Here is a 24380-nt window from a genome sequence, read left to right on the forward strand (position 1 = left end):
CCAACAATCACTTTCTTGCTACTTCTTCAAGATAGTATGAATAAAACTAATCTTGTGTGCAAACGTTGTAACTAATGTAACGCCCGTAAATTCATCTCTAGGATTTATAAATATTTAAAAATAGGTTTTAAATATTTATAAATGCTTAGAATAATTTTAGGAATTTTATAGAATTTTTCAAGAATTTTTAAGGATGTTTTAGCAAGTTTCCAAAAGAAATAAGAAAAAGGGAGTAGGTGGGATTCAAACCTGTGACCCTGCACAACAACCAAACTGTGCACTACCAAGTGGGCTAAGATAACTTAATTATAAGCTACATCAGTCGACTGGTATTATAGCAGTCGACTGGTGTTAAAATCCCGAACGAACAGAAAAATCAGTCGAGTGAGCATGGATCAGTCATGGATCAGTCGACTGGAGTTAAGATCAGTCGACTGATGCGCGATTTTTATAAATATTACTCGCGCGAGGGTGGACGGGAACCCTAGGTATTTTCGCCGTCATTGCTTCCCCTCCCCTTTCTTGCGTCCCCAAAGACTCCTAGGTCACATCTAACACCCAAGGTGGTCCAAGAAGAGATTCCTAAGGAGTTTCCACGAGAAATCACGCACAACCACGCGGAGGAAAGGCTTACAACGCTCCAAAGATCGTAGGTTTTCCCTAAAAATCCCGTGATCTACACGTAGTAAGTGCAAGAATCGATGTAAGTACTGCTCACCTGCAGTAAGAGTAGTTTCGAAGTCGTTTTCATGCTTTTAGAATTTATTTGGCATATTTCTTGTGTTAAGATTTAGTAGAAATCTCTATTTCAAGTTAAGCATGAAATCTCAGTTTTTTTTAAGCATAGAAGTTTTGTTATATGATCAAAAGCATATTTTTATCGTTATATGATCATATTATAAGAAAGTTACAAGGCCGAGGCCTTCCAAGAATCTCTAATCCGAGGATTTAGAGGTTTAGGCATACCAAGTGTTTGAAGAAATGCCAAGTATTGTAGAAAAGAAAAAGATATTAAGTATTTTACTTTGAAAAGGCTAGTACCCGACTTCCGAGGTTGTCGTAAAACAAATCCAGGTGACCAATTCCGAGGTCTTGGCCCTGGTAGGACCGAGGTCCTTACCCTCTTAGGATTGGTGGCTCGCTACCCCAATCTCTATTAGGGAGCGCGCTTTGGTACTACGCCTGGGCCCCAAGAGAAAGTTGATTATTATTTTCAAGTATAAGTTTTAAGTATTCAAGACAAGTAAAGCAAGTTTTGCAAAAAGTTTTTATAAAAGTTTCAAGTTTCAGCAAGTTTAGTTAAGAAAGAGTATCATTTGCAATTTCCTGTTATGTAATGAGAATCTTTAGTAATTGCATGATATTGTAGCTTGAGCATGAAAGATCACATGTTTTATGTTTTAAGAGTTTCAAAGCATGAAAAAGTTTCTTATCATGAGCATGTAGTTTTCATACTTCCCGTATATATATGCACATCTCAGTTTTTGTGAGCTAGATAGTACTTACTAAGCTATCCGCTTATAGTTGCATTTCCTCTTACTGCAGATAAAGGAAAAGGAAAGCTTATATGAAGGAAGGCGACAAGGGGATGCATGATAGTGTGTGTGATGCCTGGACTATGGAAAGCCTTGGGAATTTGCTAAGAGCAAATTAAGATATTAAATTAATAAGAGAACTTAGAGATTTTACTTTTATGCATTGTTAAGAAGATCTCATGAATTGTTAGTTTTCATTCATTAGATTTCTCTTTGGTATTTCCATTGTTAATAATCAATAAGATTAGTTCTGATTAGTATTAGTAGCACCTTGTGATTCCATGTCTTTTCAATAAATATGCATGTAACTACAAAGCAATGAAATGAACCAATGCATGATCTGTTTTCGATATTGCTACCTTTTGATACTCTTGGCATATGAAACATAGGATTTAATACTTTGTGTTTCTAGATTAGTTTTAGAGAATTTAAGAAGTCCCTTTATGATCCTATGCATGTCAATAGAGTTAGAAATGCTTTAGATTATTTTATAATTTTTAGTTGGATGTTTAAATGGAGTTAGATTCATGTATGAAGCTGTAGAAGTTCTGAAATCCAGATATCAGTCGACTGGCACAGATATCAGTCGACTGATGCTTGATTTCGAACTTCACAGAAAAATCAGTCGAGTGAAAACTATAGGCCAGTCGACTGAGCAGTCGACTGAGGCTATGGGCAGTCGACTGATTCCTAGTCGACTGGGGATATGGATAGTCGACTGGTGAAGTATAAAAAGGAAAGAAAAGAGTTTAAAAGAAAAGTCTGAAAGAAAGAAAAGCAACTATGTTTGATACAAGTAATAATTGAGTATGTTAGAAAAGTTTCCGCACAAGTTAGAGAAATTTTTAATTATTGCTAAATAGGGTAGCAATGTAAGTAAAGTAAGTAAGTAAGTAACCCCGCTCTTAGAGAGCCAGAAGGGCGGGCGTTACAATAATGAGTTCTTAGTTTCAATTTTTTAAATCTTTACACATTTTTTGAAATTGCTTAATCTAAAGAAGAATTGCACCTTTCTAATCCTCATCACACATTAATTTATATCTTTTAAGTTATCAATAATAATCAAATTAATTATATAAGTCACACATCTCATATGAATATATTCAAAATAGTAGAATCTCAATTAATCATTTTTTCTCTTAAACTATTGATGGCAATATCATTTGAACTTGTATTATCAACTGTAATAGTTAAAATTCAATTAATTCTTTAACCCCTCAAGTATTTTTCAATGACTACATTAATTATCTTGCCTTTATGAGTTATAAATGGATAAAAATTAAGAATTTTTTTTTCAACTTTCAATTTGTATCAAAACTGTTAAACAAATATAGTTGATTTTTTAAATCGATATATTAGTGGTAAAAAAAGTTATGTGTTGAATTATGCAATAAATTTTATAATTTTTCTTTTTTAATTGTATATCAAAAATTGATCCACGGATACATAAATCCATCTATCCATTAGGTAAAAAAATATAATTAAAAAAAAGTAAATAGAAAAAAAATTATTTTCATCCTCTCAAATAAACAGGACTTAGACATTATTTCAATTTTGACATGCTCAAAGGTGAGGTCGTGTGTCAATTCTTCAGCACTATAACGACATCAATGGTAGGTTAACAATATTCCTTAACACAACATGTCAAAGTCGTTTTAAATTGAATAAGGGATCAATCTTTTGGGAAATAAAATCTTCTTTGATCGTCATGATTTACTCTCTTCAAATACTAAGAGACCGATATTAAAGACCGCCGATCGAGCTAGGTGAACAACGGTAGGTTAACAATGTCCTTTATACGACCTGTCAAAGTCCTTATAAATTGAATAAGGGGACCAATCATCTGGGAAATAAAATCTTCTTTGATCGTCATGATTTTCTCTCTTTAAATACTAGGGGACCGATATTAAAGACCGCCGAGATGGATGAGAGTCACTTTTTGCCACATTGTAAATTGAATGCATATATGTTAATAGCATAGACAAATATAAAGGTTGAATATGATCCTATAAAGCTCTCCTTATTCTAAGCCGAACCATTAACTTTTTTATGTTCCTCCTTTTAAAATTCACCTTAATTAATAGAATTTTCTTAATCGAGTCACAAATTTCATAAGTAATCTAACAAGTCTTTTACAGATTTAATAGATATAAGAATACCCATGCAGATGAAATTCTTTGTCAAGCATACATCAAAATATCTTAATTAATTTAATTTAACTAACTCCTTGGAGGCCAATTATCCTAACACAAAATATATGCCTTCATAAAAATTTAATCATTGTCCATGTAAATGAGCTTATGATTAGTATTAGGAAGGAAAAGTTAAAAATTGTAGGTAATTTGAAAGAAAATATATAAATAATAGGAGAATGATTTTGTCAAAATAATAATCGTAATTACATGAGGCATGATTTAAGAAATCTCTAATAGGAAAATATAATTCCTCTTATTAGGTTCTACTTTTTATTATATTAATATTTATACTTAAAATATATTTTTATTTTATTTTAATATTATTAATTATTTTTAACTGGATTTGCCTACCAAGGTCTGAGATTTTTACCTCCTGTTCTTTATTGAGCATACCTAGGAGATCATTCTCCATTCTTAGTTGCTCCATTTCCCTTTCCTCATCTGATGGTGTCTCCTGAACAACTATCACTTGCTGTTCTTCTATATGCTCAAAACTTACTGATATACCAGTTCCAGTGATGTAATCCGTGAGTGTTAACCATCTCACTCTGGAAGGCTTGTGACTTGAACATTTTTCGTAAAATTGAACAATAGCCTTGCTATCTGTTCTGATTACCAGTTCTTTCTTATCCAGGTAATAAATTTTGAATTTTTCAAGGGATAGAATAACAGCTTGTACCTCAGCGTCGATTGTATATTTTATAGGGTTGAACCTGCCGCTAGCGTAGGCACAAATCTTTTCTGCAGACCTGGGAGAGCCTTTGCTTTCTTTCCATTTGCATATGCCACCCCATCCCTCCATGCATCCGTCCGTTTCCAGAACAACTATTGCATGCGGCGGTGGTATTTCAAGCTCAGGAAGATCTTGAACTAAATTTTTAATTGTTTTCACTATCTGCCAATCTTGCTTGTTCATCTTACGTTCTCCTTTTCCTGAAGTCTTTGAATATAAGGGGCCCAGAATCCTTCCTAGATAAGCAAGTTTCGAAGAAATAGCAGTTAGAAAGTAGATCCAGGCTTCCTTTGGCTCGGGATATTATTAATTCACAAGTTTTTTTTCACGAGTAATTAATTTTAGATTTTGCAACTATTTCTTTTGCGTTTTTGTTATGATTTTCTTTCAATCTTACCGTGAATTATTATGTGTAGGATTCAGAATGCACTAGAGTAAATAAATAATACTTTACTTATTTAACTTAATCATCTTGAATTATTAGAATGCAGTCGTCGAAAATATGAAATGAAAGTAATAACAATAAAATCACAAAGGCAAACTAAAATTTAAGTGATCTAGTAACTCTTCAGGATTCCTTCTCCACGGTTTATATCTTGAATGCAAGTCATTATTTTTCTCCTGATCAGAAATTTTTCAAAAGTGAAAAAATCTGTTATAAGCCCGATCTTTTTAACAATACATAAATACAAAACATATAAGACTAAGTATAAAATAATGAATAAGAATTACACAAAAAAATTGCTTCTGAAAGTCCCGAATGCATACAACACTCATCCTAAAATCTCTTAGATCACTAGAACAATATTAATTTTGAGAAATTTGAGAGTTGTACTGAATGTTGTGTTATGTTCACTATTTACTTGAAGTTATTTACATATTGATATTCTGAGTGACTAGAGTGCTTTTTGGTCGCTCGGAACTCACCATTATCCAACGTCTTCATCTCATTTTTATCTATGCTTTGGTCGCCTTAAAGCACTTACAGTCATGCATCCTGAAGTTTACATATCAATCGTCGTTTAAATAACTTTTTGAATATCCTTGATGACTTAATCCTCTAAGTGCCTGGAGACTCCTCTGATCTCCCGGACCCAAATATTATTTATCAGATCATTAGTTATCTTGATCGAAGAGTTATCTTAGAGTCTAGATCGCTCGGATTTCCTTCTAGTCGTTTAGAACATCCAGTTGATCAGAAACCTTTTTTGGTGATCAGAAAACTTATTTTTCTTGCAATACAAAGATTAGTTTGAATACATCAGAGAATACTAATATCTAGTCCACCTAATGTACTAGGGTCATATAATATTTAATATATATGACTTACCGAGGCTTCTTAATTGTATGCATGGAGTTCAATCCTTCACAACTTCCGTTTTACCTTGAAGTTACTTCTCTTGGATATTAATATCAATCTAAAGTTTACTCCATTAGGAGTTTCAGCTTACCAAACATCCTGTCCCCTCAATCCTTTGATCTGTTTGGACTTTACATTTGCTTAAAGTTCACTCTTCTAGTATTTTTACTCTTGTCTAACATTTGATTTCTTGTAACCTGCTATAACTTCTACTAATTATCAAACATCCTATCACCTTTGACCCGTTTAGATCAACGCTTGATCAATTTTAATCAAAGATCGATGGTACCTACAACCTCTCTCTCATACTTATACAATCAAACATATTATTGATCAAATATTAAAACTCTAAATTAAAAATTGATTGCACCAACTATCACTAAAGCTTATTATTTCTTACGTAAATTTTATTATCTTATTCCTTTTAATCTCTTAATTTCTATTTAATCTATTTTCAAATAAAAAAATTAAAATGACCTTCGAGCTAAAGCCCATGTAAACTAATTCCTCTCTTTGCCTTTATTTTAAGTCTCAAATGTAAGAACCAATGGAATTAAAATATATCCACAATAGTATGATATTGTCCACTTTGGGCCTAAGCCCTCATGACTTTGTTTTTGGGCTCTCCCCAAAAGACCTCAAACCAATGAAGATATCTTTCATCCTTTTAAACTCATGATCTTTTCCATGTGTTTTAGATGTGGGACTATGTTTACACCCTTGCAACTCAACATCAAATTATTATTATCAAGATTTTCGATGTTATTCTTGGCGAACTCTTTCATATGTATTATTCATCACATAGTCAACTATGTCATGAGAAAAAAAATTTCGATATTATCACTCGGTAGTGCATTGGTAGATTCTTACCGCATTAGATAAAGTTACATTAATATTAATTTTTTGATTTACCATTTAATAAAAATTTTCTACCATGAGTGATACGGCGGGTCTCTTAGGGTTTGACGTGGTAATAGGAGAGTCAATAATCCATCTGACCTGGCAAGTCATGGGTCAATAGTTAGCAATCGATGGTCAACGGTTGGATCCTGTATGACTGGTCATGTCTCGGATTTCATGTGTGTTAGTACCGATGGAATCAAAATATCTCCACAATGGTATGATATTATCCACTTTGGGCCTAAGCCCTCATGACTTTGTTCTTGGGCTCTCCCCAAAAGGTCTCATACTAATGAAGATATTTTCCATCCTTTTAACCCCATAATCTTTTCCATGTACTTTAGATGTGGGACTATGTTTGCACCCTTGCAACCCAACAATCCCCCCCTCAAACAAAGGAACACAGGCCCCCCAACATCGTTTTGATGTTTGATCCACCAGGACTTTTTGCCCCTCGGTCCACCCGACCTACTAGGACTTCCCACCTAGCCGCAGCTACTTTTTGCCCCTCTTTTTGGTCCACCCGACCTACTAGGATTTCTCACCTGGTGTCTGGTTCTCTTGATTCAAACACGGGAGCGCTCACTTCCTTTATTTAAGGTTCAAACCACATGATTAGATCTGGATCATGGCTCATCCGGCGGTTAGTCCGATGAAGAGCGATCTCGCTCTGATACCACCTGTTAGTACCGATGGAATTAAATATCTCCACAATGGTATGATATTGTCCACTTTAAGCCTAAGTCCTCATGACTTTGTTCTTGGACTCTCCCTAAAAAGCCTCATACCAATGGAGATACTTTTCATCCTTTTAACCCTATGATTTTTTCCATGTACATTGGATGTGGGACTATGTTTGCGGGCTCTCCCTAAAAGCCCATGATCTCTACTAGCTAACAACTCTTACAATAAAAAGAAAGTCTATTAATGATTTTCTGACAAAAATGTCAAGGCTATTAAATTTCTTTATAATTTAAAATTTTAATTCTTCAAATTAATATTAATTTTGGAATGATTGATTTGAATTCAAATAATATTCGCGCTGTTAAATATCGACGATCAAATCTTCATAATTTATTCATACTGAAATTAATCATGTTTCATTGGATACCGATCTATATTTTTTTTCATATTTTTCTTATTAAAAGAGCATAATCTCGTATTGTATCGATTCGATCCGTAGAGCACCGTACGAGTGACAATTTCAAGGTTATTAATGATTAAAGAGGAAAAAGTTTTAGATAAAGACATGATTAAAGAGGAAAAGAGTTTTAGTAAAGACAGCCATCAAATTACACAGAGGAAAGGCCGAACAGTCGCCTAAACATTTCGGATTTTAGTCACTTCGTTGGTTTCCTTTTATAAAATAAATCCTTTATTTTCTGTTGAGGGAAACGACAAAGTTTGAGTTCATTCAGAAGTTGCGTAGCAGGTCAACCAATCTCGCCAGGTTGAGGAAAGACGTGCCCCCCGGCCGCGCCGCCCTGTCCGCCGCCTCCTTCCACCCAGCCGCCCTCCTCCTCATCTCCCTCCCCTTCTCCCCGTTCCCCATCACCTCCCTTATCAGCCCCTCCACTTCCTCCCTCCTCACGTTGTTGTCGATCTCCATCCCGTTCCCCCACTCCGTGCACGCGTACCTGCAGTTGGTCTGCTGCTCCGCGAAGAAGGGCCACGACAGCATCGCCACCCCGCCGACGATGCTTTCCAGCGTCGAGTTCCAGCCGCTGTGCGTCAGAAACCCTCCCACGGCGGCGTGGCCCAGCACCTCCTCCTGCGGGCACCAGCTGGCCAGCATCCCGCGCTCCCGAGTCTTCTCCACGAACTCCGCCGGCAGCACCGCCTCGTGCCCCCGCACCAGGTCCGGTCGGATCACCCACAAGAACTCGTACTCTGAGTCCGCCAGCCCCCACGCGAACTCCACCAGCTGCTCGTGGCTCATCACCGTTCTGCTCCCGAAGCTGACGTACACCACCGAGCCCGGCGCGCGGCCGTCCAGCCACTCCAAGCAACCGCTCTCCTCCTTCCAAAGGTTGGAGCGGAGCGAGGCCAGGGAGTCAGGGATCTGGTGGTGCTGAAGCAGCAAGGAGAGCGGGCCGACGGTATAGATCGGGGGGAGGATCGCCGCCATCGCCTCCAGGACCGATCCCTCCAGCTCGTCGAAAGTATTCAAGATTACCGCTGCGGCGATGGCGGCGCGCTGTGCCTCGCGGTTGCCGTAGTTGAGCAAGATGTCGTCCCGGTTGGTGGTCCGGATGAAGGACGGGAAGTCCCTCAGCCGCATGTTCTTCATTCCCGGCACCCATTCGATCGGAGTATCCAAGAATCCGTTCGTGATGTCGCTTTCGTCTATAAACATACACACAAACAAAATTGTTGATTGCTAGTTAATTTTTGTGAAATTTAGAGAGAGACACGACAAGATTCGATTACGTTTGAGGGGCGTGAGGCCGCGGTCGATGAGGCGTTGGTACTGGAGGTAGCCCATGAAGCCGCAGGCGCTGGTAGTCCAGAAGACGACCTCAGGGATGCGGAGTTCCCTGGCGGCGTCCAAGGTGAAGCTCATGACGCCGTCGGAGACGATGCAGGAGACCGGCGGCGCGTCGCCGCCGTCGGTGTTCAGGCGGCGCAGGAGGTCGAGAAATGGCAGGAGCGCGTGCTTGGAGATTGAGTCGCAGAGGGAGAGGACATCCTGCGTGGCGTCGGTTTCGGAGGGTGGGAGGCCGTCGGGTATGGACTCGAAGCGGAAGCCCGGGTCGGCAGCATCCGAAGGGACGACGGCGCCGGAGCGGAGCAGGCGCATGTGGTTGAAGTGGGTGTTGACGAAGGTGATGCGGAAGCCGTACAACCGGAGGAGCTTCGCCAGCTTCATCATCGGCGTGACGTGGCCCTGAGCAGGGTAGGGGATGCACACCGCATGAGGCTTCTTCTCCGGCTGACTCGGAGCGTCACCCATGGCCACGCTTCTCCCTTCTGTCCTTGCTCCTCTGTTCTGGCCTGCACCTCAATATAAAGCCACGAAAGAGGCATTTTCGCCATTAGCAAACAAAATGAAAGACCAAAACGAAAATTTCAAATGATGCAGCTTTAATTGACCAGCATCACACCAAGCCAGCACTATATGAATTTTTCATGGCAGATTCGACTCGAACGTATATATTTCTATATAATAAAAAAATTATAACAAATAATATGAAATATGATTATCTATATAAATCAGATGGTCACCTAATAAGAACGACTATATTATAGTCTATGGTTCGAATAGATTTACTTTTTGGTCTTTTTTACAGAAGATGGTTTGAATATCCTAAAATATATAAGAATCAAATTTTGATGAAGCTGAGATAATATTTTCTTTTATCATGGTCAACTGTAAGTTTTTTGATTTATTTCTTTATAATTGATAATGAGACCGATCGTGTGTGACCGCTAGTAGTGACGAATTCTATCTTTTATTAAAATAGTTCGAATACTCAAATAGAACATAACACTCTATAACGATGGATCAATTGTAAAAATCGATTATTAGTGGTTTCAATATAAGAATTTTTCAAATTTATCCAGTGATCAATGTAAAATTTATATGGAGTTGGATCAAGGAATAATTCAATTCGAAGAATTAGAAATTATGAAAATCTTAAATTATAAAAAAATTCTTCAGAGTTATCCTCTAAAATTTTTTACAAATTTGATGTGAGTTAAAAAATTGACAAATATTAATTTAATAATTTTTTAAATAATTCAGAATATTCAACCCTTACTATTTAATTAATCTTGATTATTAAAATTCTTTAGAGTTATCCTCTAAAATTTTTTACAAATTTGATGTGAACTAAAAAATGATAAATATTAATTTAATAAATTTTTTAAATAATTCAGATCAAAAAATTAATATTTACCATTTAATTAATCTTAAAAGTAATTTAAAAAATAGCCATATACATAAAATATATTAAATGGGAATTGATCCGATACCCTGATCGCTGTCTGAGAAGTTATCTTTCGCTTTACCATCATGTCATTTGTGGGGACGTGAATGGACCGCATAACATCATAATTAATTAGTATAAATGGACTTCAAAAAATAAGGAAACTCTCCATTTTTTTTCTTATTATTTTATCATTAAAAATACTATTATAGAGTTTTAGGTGAAACAACTCAATCACATTAATAGCTAGAGAAATAATAATAAAACATGCATAGATCCTGCCTCATCCGACTCTATTTGATATAAGTATTTTTTTTTTATAATCTAAGTATTTAATATTTTGAACCGTCAAACACATTAAAATAGTTTGTCAAACCTCCACTTGTTGGAATTTCATCCTTGTCTAGTATTTGGTTGACCTCATCAATTTATAAGATTTTTTATCACTTAACATTCGATTAATCTTAACCTATTAAAATTTTATCATTGTCTAACATCTGGTCACCTTTGACCTGTCAAGACTTCATCCATATGTCAAGTGTTCAATCATTCATGATTCACTTGAACTTTACTTGTGTCAACATCTTATTAGACTTTCGATCATCAAGTGTTCGGTCAACTATGATCCACTTGGATTCTCCGTTTTGTGCTAAGTATTTGGTTTTTCATTACTCACTTGGACTTTTCATCTCAGGTCAGGTGTTCGGTTCTCTATGACCCACATGGACTTCCTCTTATATGCTAAGTGTCCAATCAACGGTGACTCATTTGGTCGTCTTCGTTGTCAAGTATTCAGTCAACCTTGACCTACTTAATTCTTCTTCACTATCAAATATCTGGTCAACTTTGATCGACTTAACATCTAAGTAACATATTGATCAAAAATCAAAAAGTCAACTCAAGTCAACTTAAACTTCGTCAACCTGATCAACCTTGGCCAGAGGTCAATTGCACCAACAATCACTTTCTTGCTACTCCTTCAAGATGGTATGAATAGAACTAATCTCGTGTGCAAACGTATTGGAAGAGACATACAAAGATCCTGAAACTTTTAATTTTAGTTCATAAAAAATTTATAATAGAGATGCAAAAAATCTAACATTAATTATTCCAATATGCTTTTGTTGGCTTTCCATCAAAAGTTTTCAATTCTCTTTTAGGTTTACCATTTGATCCAAGTATCACCTATCTTTTATTGTTCAAAATAATATGTCAATATGTATATTGAAAATTTAATTTAAAACATGAATTAATCTTGTTCATCAAACCAATCAAAAGCTCTTTTAAATTTGTGAACTACATTTAACATTAAGAAAGTTAAGTTTCATCTGATTAGTATATCTAAACATAATGAGTTCTTAGTTTCAATTTTTTAAATCTTTACACATTTTTTGAAATTGCTTAATCTAAAGAAGAATTGCGCATTTCTAATCATCATCACACATTAATTTATATCTTTTAAGTTATCAATAATAATCAAATTGATTATATAAGTCACATCTCATATGAACATATTCTCCCTTCAAAATAGTAGAATCCAATTAGTCATTTTTTCTCTTAAACTATTGATGACAATGCCATTTGAACTTGTATTATCAACTGTAATAATGAAAATTCAATTAATTTCCTAACCTCTTAAGTAATTTTCAATGGCTACATTAATTATCTCGCCTTTATGAGTTATAATTGGATAAAAATTAAGAATTTTTTTTTTTGCAACTTTCAATTTGTATCAAAATTGTTAGACATATATAATTAATTTTTTGAATCGATGTATTAGTGGTAAAAAAAATAATGTATTGAATTATGCAATAAATTTTATAATTTTACTTTTTAATTGTATATCAAAAAATGATCCACACGGATACATAAATCTATCTATCCATTAGGTAAAAAATATATAATTAAAAAAAAGCAAATAGAAAAAAATTTTATTTTCGTCCTCTCAAATAAACAGCATGACACACTATTTAAATTTTGGCATGCTCAAAGGTGAGGTCGCGTGTCAATTCTTCAGCACCATAAGGACATCAACGGTAGGTTAACAATATTCCTTAACACAACCTGTCAAAGTCGTTCTAAATTGAATAAGGGATCAATCTTTCGGGAAATAAAATATTCTTTAATCGTCATGATTTACTCTCTTCAAATACTAAGAGACCGATATTAAAGACCGGCGAGCTAGGTGAACAACGGTAGGTTAACAATATCTTTTATACAACCTGTCAAAGTCCTTATAAATTGAATAGAGGGGACCAATCATTCGGGAAATAAAATCTTCTTTGATCATCATGATTTTCTCTCTTTAAATACTAGGGGACCGATATTAAAGACCGCCGAGATGGATGAGACCACATTGTAAATTGAATGCATATATTAATAGCATAGACAAATATAAAGGTTGAATATGATCCTATAAAGCTCTCCTTATTCTAAGCCGAACCATTAACTTGTTTTATGTTCCTCCTTTTAAAATTCACCTTAATAGAATTTTCTTAATCGAGTCACAAACTTCGTAAGTAATCTAACAAGTCTTTTACAAATTTAATAGATAAGAATACCCAGATGAAATTCTTTGTCAAACCCATCAAAATATCTTAATTTAATTTAACTAACTACTTGGAGGCCAATTGTCCTAATTAACACAAAATATATACCTTCATAAAAATTTAATCATTGTCCATGTAAATGAGCTTATGATTCGTATTAGGAAGGAAAAGTTAAAAATTGTAGGTAATTTGAAAGAAAATATATAAATAATAGGAGAATGATTTTGTCAAAATAATAATCGTAAATACATGAGGCATGATTTAAGAAATCTCTAATAGGAAAATATAATTCCTCTTATTAGGTTCTACTTTTTATTATATTAATATTTATACTTAAATATATTTTTATTTTATTTTAATATTATTAATTATTTTTATTTGATTTTTCTTTTTTGATATACATATTTATCATAATTTTATTTTATCTAATTGAAATATTTATTAATTAGCATTATTGGTATTGTATCATTCTTAATATTTAACTCCTTTTAAAAAAAATTATGCATTGCCTTGTTCAAAGAGTGAATGTAGAAAGTTTTTGAGTGAAAATCATAAAATCATTAAACATAATTATGACGACTATTTTTTTTATCTCACATGTTGCATGCAAGAAATTTTCAACTTAAATATACATCTTTCATCCCATGGAAAAAAAAACTATGAATTTTAGTGAAGGAATAAATTTGAAAGATTATAATACCCTTTAATTAAAATGCTTTATATATCTATATACTATTATTAATTCACAAGTTTTTTTTCACGAGCAATTAATTTTAGATTTTGCAACTATTTCCTTTGCATTTTTGTTATGATTTTCTTTCAATCTTGCCGTGAATTATTATGTGTAGGATTCAGAATGCACTAGAGGAAATAAATAATACTTTACTTATTTAACTTAATCATCTTGAATTATTAGAATGCAGTCGAAAATATGAAATAAAAGTAATAACAATAAAATCACAAAGGCAAACTAAAATTTAAGTGATCTAGTAACTCTTCAGGATTCCTTCTCCACGGCTTTTATATATATCTTGAATGCAAGTCATTATTTTTCTCCTGATCAGAAATTTTTCAAAAGTGAAAAAATCTGTTATAAGCCCTGATCTTTTTAACAATACATAAATACAAAACATATAAGACTAAGAATAAAATAATGAATAAGAATTACACAAAAAGATTGCTTCTGAAAGTCCTGAATGCATACAACACTCATCCTAAAATCTCTTAGATCACTAGAACAATACTAATTTTGAGAAATTTGAGAGTTGTACTGAATGTTGTGTTGTGTTCACTATTTACTTGAAGTTATTTACATACTGATATTCTGAGTGACTAGAGTGCTTTTTGGTCGCTCGGAACTCACCATTATCCAACGTCTTCATCTCATTTTTATCTATGCTTTGGTCGCCTTAAAGCACTTACAGTTGTCCTGAAGTTTACATGTCAATCGTCGTCTAAATAACTTTTTGAATATCCTTGATGACTTAATCCTCTAAGTGCCTGGAGACTCCTTTGATCTCCTAGACCTAAATATTATTTATCATATCATTAGTTATCTTGATCGAAGAGTTATCCTAGAGTCTAGATCGCTCGGATTTCCTTCTAGTCGCTTAGAACATTGATGACTTAGGGTTTGTACGAATTAAATTGATTCAATTTTGGGTACATTGAAAATAATTATTTATTGAATAAATTTGACTTTAATTGTCCTATATTGCATTATTTAAGGATTGTTATAATTTTTGTGAATTAATGGTGAATTTTGGCATTAATTTGATTTTTATTGATTTTAGAGCTATCATCGGACCCAATTCGAGCTAAACCGTGGTCAAACATCCAGTTGACCAGAAACCTTTTTTGGTGATCAGAAAACTTATTTTTCCTGCAATACAAAGATTAGTCTGAATACATCATAGAATACTAATACCTAGTCCACCTAATATATTAGGCTTATCTAATATTTAATATACATGACTTACTGAGGCTTCTTAATTGTATGCATGGAGTTCAATTCCTTCACAACTTCCGCTTTACCTTGAAGTTACTTCTCTTGGATATTAACATCAATCTAAAGTTTACTCCATTAGGAGTTTCAGCTTACCAAACATCCTGTCCCCTCAATCCTTTGATCTGCTTGGACTTTACATCTGCTTAAATTTCACTCTTCTAGTATTTTTACTCTTGTCTAACATTTGATTTCTTGTAACCTGCTATAACTTCTATTAATTATCAAACATCCTATCACCTTTGACTTGTTTAGATCAACTCTTGATCAATCTTAATCAAAGATCGATGGTATCTACAACCTCTCTCTCATACTTATACAATCAAACATATTGATCAAATATTAAAACTCTAAACTAAAAATCGATTGCACCAACCATCACTAAAGCTTATTATTTCTAATGTAAATTTTATTATCTTATTCCTTTTAATCTCATCATTTCTATTTAATCCATTTTCAAATAAAAAATTTAAAATGACCTCCGAGCTAAAGCCCATGTAAACTAATTCCTCCCTTTGCCTTTGTTTTAAGTCTCAAATTATTATTATCAAGATTTTCGATGTTATTCTTGGCGAACTCTTTCATATGTATTATTCATCACATAGTCAACTATGTCATGAGAAAAAAAAAATCGATATTATCACTCGGTAGTGCATTGGTAGATTCTTACCGCATTAGATAAAGTTACATTAATATTAATTTTTTATTTGATTTACCATTTAATAAAAATTTTCTACCATGAGTGATACGACGTGTCTCTTAGGGTTGATGTGGTAATAGGAAAGTCAATAATCCATCCGATCTGGCAAGTCAAGGATCAATAGTCAGCAGTCAATGGTCAACGGTTGGATCCTATATGACTGGTCATGTCTCGGATTTCATGTGGCTTGGACAACCCGACATCCCTGGTGCCCGCCCATCTCGGTCTCCCTGCTGCTTGGTCAATCTGGCCTCCCTGTTGCTCGGCCACATCAACCTTCATGTTTAATAATCCATCCGACTTGGCAAGTCAAGGGTCAATAGTCAACGGTCAATGGTCAACGATTGGACCCTATATGACTGGTCTTGTCTCGGATTTCATGTGGCTTGGACAACCCGACTTCCCTGCTGCTCGGCCACATTGGCCTCCATGTTACTTGGTCATCTCGGCCTCCCTGCTGCTCAACTCCCTACTGCTCGGGCACATCGGCCTCCATGTCATTTGACCATCTCGGTCTCCCTGCCGCTTGGCCATCGACCTCTCTGGTGCTCGACCATCTCGGCCTCCCTGCTGCTTGGCCGAGAGCCACATCGGCCTCCATGCCATTTGACCATCTCGGTCTCCCTGCTGCTTGGTCATCCCGGCCTCCCTGCTGCTCGGCCATATCGGTCTCCATGTTACTTGGCCATTTCTCCCTGCTGCTCGGCCACATCGGTCTCCATGTTACTTGACCATTTCAGGCTCCCTGCTGCTCGGCCACATCGGTCTCCATGTTACTTGACCATTTCAACTCCCTGCTGCTCGGCCACATCGGTCTCCATGTTACTTGGCCATTTCGGCCTCCCTGCACTCGATTATTTTAGCCTCACAAAGGTGGGCTCGGCTGGTACTTTGTATTGGCTTACCTTGCTTGACCCTGCCTCGACAGATCCGAACTCACTGTGCCACTCCTCCCATCTCACCATTGTCCTTATACTTTCCCTATCTGAGGGCAGCAACATGACGCCCTGCTACAAGACACGCACACATGCAAGCCTCGCTATAAAAGGAGGGCAGTTACTAAGCTGTCAGGCTTATACCTGCTCAAGTTGCTATTCTCCGCTAAAGGACAAGGATGATTCGCACACTCAAGTTACCCGCCGATTACTAGGCCTGCAGGTTCTGTCTCCTAGATGCTGGCATGTCTGCGCACTTGTCAGGAATGTACAGAATCTGTCTCCCCAGATGCCTCGCCTCACCGCCATCTATCCCCGTGAGTATATAGACTTCGACACAAGTATGAGAAGACTCTCTGGAATCTTCTGCATCTTCAAGCTTTACTGTTCCTTCTTCCTCTTGATCCCAGTACTGACTTGAGCGTCGGAGTGACCCCGGAAATCTCCGACGGCCAGCTAACCCTCTTGGTTTAGTGTCTTTCTTTTTTAGGTTCACTTGATCAGCAAGGTTTGTCGTGGTCTGAGTGGCATAATTTTTGACTGGTGGCTTAATCATCTCCGGTATTTAGCCGGAACAATGAGAATCGTCATAATTTATTTATAGCTCTAAGAATTTGCTGTATGATATAAATTGACAAGTACTACAAGTCATCGCATTCCCTTCAGCAAAAAGTGAAATTTGTTATCTCAGTGATCTTATACAATCGGTCCCATAACCATTTATAAAAAGATATATCGAGAAGGTATAAGATATTGATCGACTTAGAAGCCATCACATTCTCATTTTTGCTTCAGATGGACGTGGAGGGTGTCATGCCATCGCATTCCCATTTTGGCTCTTCTGTAAGGAATTCGTCATTTTTTTTTCTCCTTTTTTTTTTGGTGGCTCCGAGTAAAGTAGATAAATCATTTCAGGATCTATCGACTCATTGGGGACCACAAACGACGAAAATAATACAAATCTATAACGTCAGCATCTTGCTAACTGTCAACTCTCGAACAATCAGTGAATTTTGTTCTATCTAATAATTTAATGAAAGATGGTTTAACAGAATAGCTCACATTCAAAGTAAATGAGCAAGAGAATTGATTTATATTAACTCTTTTATTTTGATTTTCTGCCATAAATTTAAAGGCTATTTTAATGCTGCAAAAGGTTGGAATCCGCCAACCTAGCGGCCCTACACGATCGGCCCCCCGACCATCTGTGAGGAGGTAAATCACGGTGAATGCGGGACTGGCCAGGGCATAGTGGTTGAAGGATTTGGAAACATGACACATTTTGATGTTATCGCATGTGCGCCATGAGCCTTCGAACCGCCTATCTCATGCTGCAAGCTCCCATGCCCTGACCAGCTGCTCCCGCCCGTGGGGGCAACAAATTAATAAAACTGTGATGGGTAAACTTTTTATCGTAACCAGCCCCACCGGCGAACCGGCCCCACATCAGAAACCCCTTTCGGGATTTTTGGGGGTCTGGTACCACTTAGGCAATAAGAGGGCTCGAACTTGGCACCTCAGTTACGGATACCGCTGCTCTATACCCTCGGGCAAGCGAGCATTGATAAAACTGTAGTGGGTAAACTTTTTATAAAGACAACCACCACCGAAACGGCCCCATATCAGAAAACCCCCTAAGGGATTTTTTGGAGGCACGGTACCACTAGGTTGATAAGAGCATACTGCCGAAACAGCACTTTAGCCGAACTAACACATGAATCGCACAGCACCTCAGTCAACAAATATATGTTGCTAAGAGGATTCGAACTTGAAACCTCAAGCAACAGGTGTCTCCATGCTTACCACTTGGGATAAGACACTTCAACAAAAATGATAATCCCAGTAGCCAACATCTCTGGGGGTGATCGGCCCGGTCCCACGAAAGTTTCCCACCGATCACCAGGGTAAATCGGGAAGCGCATACGGCGGTCAATCCAGATGCCCAGCATCCTTTGATTGCGTTCCCCATTTGGAGGAAAAATTCCTGCAAATACGCCGTAACTGGGGATCGAACCACGGGTCCCTAGGTTACAACCCGGATGTCCTACCGTTGCACCATTACCCCGGGGACTATTTTAATGATTACACAGTAGAAAGTTGTTATACAGGAGAACAGGCTGAACAGTCGTCTCAGTCTTTGGTCACTTCATTGGTTTCCCTCTATAAAATAAAGCAAAAACCTCTTATTTATTGTTGAGGGAAACGACAAAGTTTGAGCTGCATTCAGAAGTTGCGTAACAGGTCGACCAACCTCGCCAGGTTGAGGAACGACGAGCCCTCAGGCCGCGCCGCCCTCTCCGCCGCCTCCTTCCACCCCGCCGCTCTCCTCCTCATCTCCCTCCCCTTCTCTCCGTTCCCCATCAGCTCCCTTATCAGCCCCTCCACTTCCTCCCTCCTCACGTTGTTGTCGATCTCCATCCCGTTCCCCCACTCCGTGCATGCGTACCTGCAGTTGGTCTGCTGCTCCGCGAAGAAGGGCCACGACAGCATCGCCACCCCGCCGACGATGCTCTCCAGCGTCGAGTTCCAGCCGCTGTGCGTCAGAAACCCTCCCACGGAGGGGTGGCCCAGCACCTCCTCCTGAGGGCACCAGCTGGCCAGCATCCCGCGCTCCCGAGTCTTCTCCACGAACTCCGCCGGCAACACCGCCTCGTGTCCCCTGCACCAGATCCGGACGGATCACCCACAGGAACTCGTACTCTGATCAGTCCGCCAGCCCCCACGCGAACTCCACCAGCTGCTCGTTGCTCATCACCGTTATGCTCCCGAAGTTGACGAACACCACCGAGCCGGCGCGCGGCCGTCCAGCCACTCCAAGCACCCGCTCTCCTCCTTCCAAAGGTTGGAGCGGAGCGAGGCGAGGGCATCAGGGATCTGGTGGTGCTGGAGCAGCAAGGAGAGTGGGCCAACGGTGTAGATCGGGGGGGAGGGGGGGGGGGGGGGGGAGGATCGCCGCCATCGCCTCCAGGACCGATCCCTCCAGCTCATCGAAAGTATTCAAGATTACCGCTGCGGCGATGGCGGCGCGCTGTGCCTCGCGGTTGCCATAGTTGAGCATGATGTCGTCCCGATCGGTGGTCCGGATGAAGGACGGGATGTCCCTCAGCCTCATGTTCTTCATTCCCGGCACCCAATCGATCGGAGTATCCAAGAATCCGTTCGTGATGTCGCTTTCGTCTATAAACATACACACACACAAATTGTTGATTAAGCTAGTTAATTGTTCAGAAATTTAGAGAGACACAACAAGATTCGATTACGTTTGAAGGGCGTGAGGCCGCGGTCGATGAGGTGTTGGTAGTGGAGATAGCCCATGAAGCCGCAGGCGCTGCAAGTCCAAAAGACGACCTCAGGGATGCGGAGCTCCCTGGCGGCGTCCAAGGTGAAGCTCATTCCGCCGTCGGAGATGATGCAGGAGACCGGCGGCGCGTCGCCGCCGTCGGCATTAAGGCGGCGCAGGAGGTCGAGAAACGGCAGGAGCGCGTACTTGGAAATGGAGTCGCAGAGGGAGGGGATATCCTGCGTGGCGTCGGTGTCGGAGGGCGGTAGGCCGTCGGGGATGGACTCGAAGCGGAAGCCCGGGTCGGCAGCACCCGAAGGGACGACGGCGCCGGAGCGGAGCAGGCGTTTGTGGTTGAAGTGGGTGTTGACGAAGGTGATGTGGAATCCGTAGAACCGGAGGAGCTTCGCCAGCTTCATCATCGGCGTGACGTGACCCTGACCGGGGCACGGGATACACACTGCGTGAGGCTTCTTCTCCGGCTGACTCGGAGCGTCTCGCATGGCATCTCCCATGGTCACACTTGTTCCCTTCTCTCCTCATCCGCTCTAGCCGCACCACAGCCAAGAATTAATAGACCTGCCACGGGCTGAGTTTGTAATCGATCCTAACCAAAACCGTGTCAACATGCCGTGACCCATTAGAGTAGAGTAGCCTTGCCACAGGCAGGATCCTAACCGAACCCATAACAGAGTCCGCGGATTGGTTACCCGTTGACTGGTTATCCATGTACATATTAACGGTCGGATCAAATCGACAGTTAATCGTTGGTTTGTTTTATAGATGCAAATTTTATAAAATTGTTAAAAAAAAAAAATTATTGCCAAGACTCGAACCTTCAACTCCCAAATGAAAATTAAATATCTTAACCAACCAAACTAATATTCTTATATATTAATTAATTATTTAATAATTAATCAAATTTTTTATCATATTATTATTTTTAATAGTTGAAAAAAGAGAGTAAATATAATTTTTTCATTATGTAATAGATTATTTATGTTAGTGTGATTTAAAAGTTAGAGAGAAGGAATGAAAGTCATTCTGATTGTTGAGAAGAGAGGGATTTTTATTTTATTTTTAATAAATATGATTATTTAATTATTTTTTAATTAATAGTTATGATTTAATATTCGTTATTCTTTAAATTCTATAAATAAAGAACTAATTTCATCATTTTTCATATCATCTTTTCTACTCTTAATTTCAAAATCTTATTCATTTTATGCTTCAATTCTCTAATTATAATGAAAGGAGAATATTTATCATCTCGATGGCAAGGAAATAACCAATATTCAATTTATCGATAATAAATCTAAAAAAATTTTGACGCCTGAGACATAAAAAGGTACTGATGACGGCGTTACTTCTAAAATTTGAGATACTCTTTTAAAATTTTAGGAGATAGGTAGAAAACTTAAAAAATACAAGTCCATCTTTATATATATTTATATAAATTTATAATTTTAAAATAATAATAATCATCTAGAACCGTAATGAATCGTGAATCAAATCATGAATCAGCAATGCTGAATCATGAACCATAACCATCTTGGATGGTTAAAGTTAAAGGTCAATCTTCCAAGAATTGTCAAATTGACTGAATCAAATCTACATTAGAGTTGAGCCTCAAGTAAATAGACAAATATTTAAATGGTTAGTTAGGTCTATTTATTAATATTTATTTAAAAAATATTTTTTATTTTATTTTAGATTTTTAAAAATTTTTAATAATATTTTAGTGGTATTAATTATATAGTTCAATATAAATTAACTCATTACCATTAATTCGATCGAATATTTTTAATCAACATCAAATAAATAAAAAAAATTTAATTAATTGAACCAAAAAGACTTCTCAAAAAAAATTGAACAAATCGAATTTATCTCGAACCGATCGAACTTTCCAACAAAAAGCGAACAAATTGAACTGATAAAACATCAGTTGCTTTTCAACAATCGATTGATTGATGGATAATTGAGTCTAACGATGGATTATGGAATATTGTACTCGATTTTTAAGTCTATCAGTCGATTGTTCTTTTCAACAATCGATTGATAATGAACAGTCAAGTCCAATGATCGATTATGAAATATTCTATTTGGAATTTTAAGTCTAGTAGTCGATTGCTTCTTTCTAGCAATCAACTGATGATGAATAGTCGAGTTCAATGATTGATTATAAAATATTTTATTCAGTTTTTTAAGTCTATCAAACAATTACTATTTTTCATCAATCGATTGATAATGGACAATCGAGTCCAACAATCGATTATGAAACATTCTATTTAGATTTTAAATTAGCAATCAATTGATGATGGGCAGTCAAATCTAACAATCAATTACGAAATATTTTATTTGATTTTTTTAAGTATCAATCGATTACTATTTTCAACAATCAACTAATGGACAATCGAGTCCAATGGTCGATTGTTAAATATTCTGTTCAATTTTTTAAGTGTATCAGTCAATGATTTATAGCAATCGATTGATATATTTTCTATAAAATTTTAAGTCGAGCAGTCAAGTTGAGCACTAGTCACGTGAAACACTTTCTCTTAAATTTTTTAGTCTAGCAGTCGAGTAACTCGAGTTGATCAATCGACAACTCATCTTTTTGTTCGACTTTTCAATTGAGCAATCAAGTTGAGTAGTCGATTGATCAATTTTTTTTATCCAAGAGTATATAAATAGATAGTTAGAATATTAGATAACATGGTTCAATAAATTATCAAAAAAAATCAAAATATCTCCCTTGTATTCATAAAATTATTTTCTCTATGTATTTACAAAATTAACTAATAAAATACCTCAAAATTATTTATATTCTTACCTATCACAAAATCAATTATCTAAAATTAATCATATTCTTACATTTCACCATCAACGATCGATCTAAACTCAACGTTAACTGAAGTAAATACATATCATATTTTAGTTCGTCAATCAGTTATACAATCGGTCATGAGTCAACCACTAGTCTACTACTATAAGTTTAAAATTAAGAATTATAAATTTTGTCAAATGCCAATTAAGAGATGATAATATAATTATACTTCGACTAAAGAATAAAAATTAGATTGAAATCATGCATGACATGGCAACGTGGAGATTTTATTTTGTCCTTGACTCCTTGTGCAGTTGTACTTGTCCCTAATGGGACCAAGAAGTAAAGATTTGTTATTCACCATCTGAACAAGATAATCATTAAGTAAATGCACTTCTAAATAAAATAAAATATTTAAAATATATCATAGATTATTATATTATTTATTGATCCATACATCGGTATTGTCAAAGAAGAGGAGTTCATTATAATTTTGAGAATTCTAATAAAAAATATAAGTCAAATAAAGAAATACTTTTAAGTTCATAATTAAAAATAGAAATCTAATTATATTTTTTTTAAAGAGAATTTATTTCCATAACTTATAAAATTTCTTAAATGTTAATTGACTTCAAACTTAATCGAAGTCAATCCTGAGTACAAATAAGGCTTTCTACCACTTTAAGAGTCAATAAACTCTAAAATAATAAGTATCCTACTACTAGTATTGAAAGGGAATTCTAATGCCCCTGAGGTATAGTTGAATTGATTATGATGGAGTAGACTTGTTGAAATGGACAAGGATTGAATTTTGGCGAAGTTGAGGCAATGTTCTCCCCCGTCGTGGCCAACTGCGGCTTCCCGATTTACTTCTTTACAAATGGTTATGGAGTCGATCATGTGGAGTCGCTAAGATGGCGGATTCTACCTTTTGCTGAAGAAAAGGGATTCTAAACAACTATTGATATTAGAATGACTAATATATCATGAGCAATTTGAGCAAGTATAGAAAATCTATTACAATTTTGCTTCCATTATCCTAAATATTAAAAGTAGAAAAAACTTATGTCTTTTGTTTCTTATACTACAAAGGATTGATTGTCTTTTAAAATTCATTTGACTTATATTTTTTTCAATATTGTCATTATCATTGTCAGCTAATTCTGAAATAGATGAACTCTTTAGGTACTATCTTGAGGCTCCATTTTTTCCTTATAATTTTTGTACAAAATAAATAAAGTATCCTTTATTATCTTTCCTACTCTTATACCTTTCTCATCTTCATATAATTCAATTAACATAAATTTTATGAAACTCAATTTATGTCTTGGATCAAGCACTGCCATAATGAAAAGCAAGTTATTTATCTTCTCAGGATTTCCCCAATACTTTTCAAATTTATTTTTCATTCTAATCCACATCGAATACACAT

General features: G+C 36.6%; 2 pseudogenes; both read right to left on the reverse strand.

Annotated features, from left to right (window-relative positions):
* Nucleotides 1-8024: 8024 nt before the first annotated feature.
* Nucleotides 8025-9779, reverse strand: LOC141821942 (7-deoxyloganetin glucosyltransferase-like; annotated as a pseudogene).
* Nucleotides 9780-19002: 9223 nt separating this feature from the next.
* LOC141821883 (7-deoxyloganetin glucosyltransferase-like) lies at nt 19003-20648 on the reverse strand (annotated as a pseudogene).
* Between the last annotated feature and the right edge of the window lie 3732 nt (nt 20649-24380).

Source organism: Curcuma longa, chromosome 2 (genome assembly GCF_044706935.1).
Source record: "Curcuma longa cultivar G26 ecotype Majalengka, Jawa Barat chromosome 2, ITB_CL_G26_1.1, whole genome shotgun sequence".
Classification (NCBI taxonomy): Eukaryota; Viridiplantae; Streptophyta; class Magnoliopsida; order Zingiberales; family Zingiberaceae; genus Curcuma; species Curcuma longa.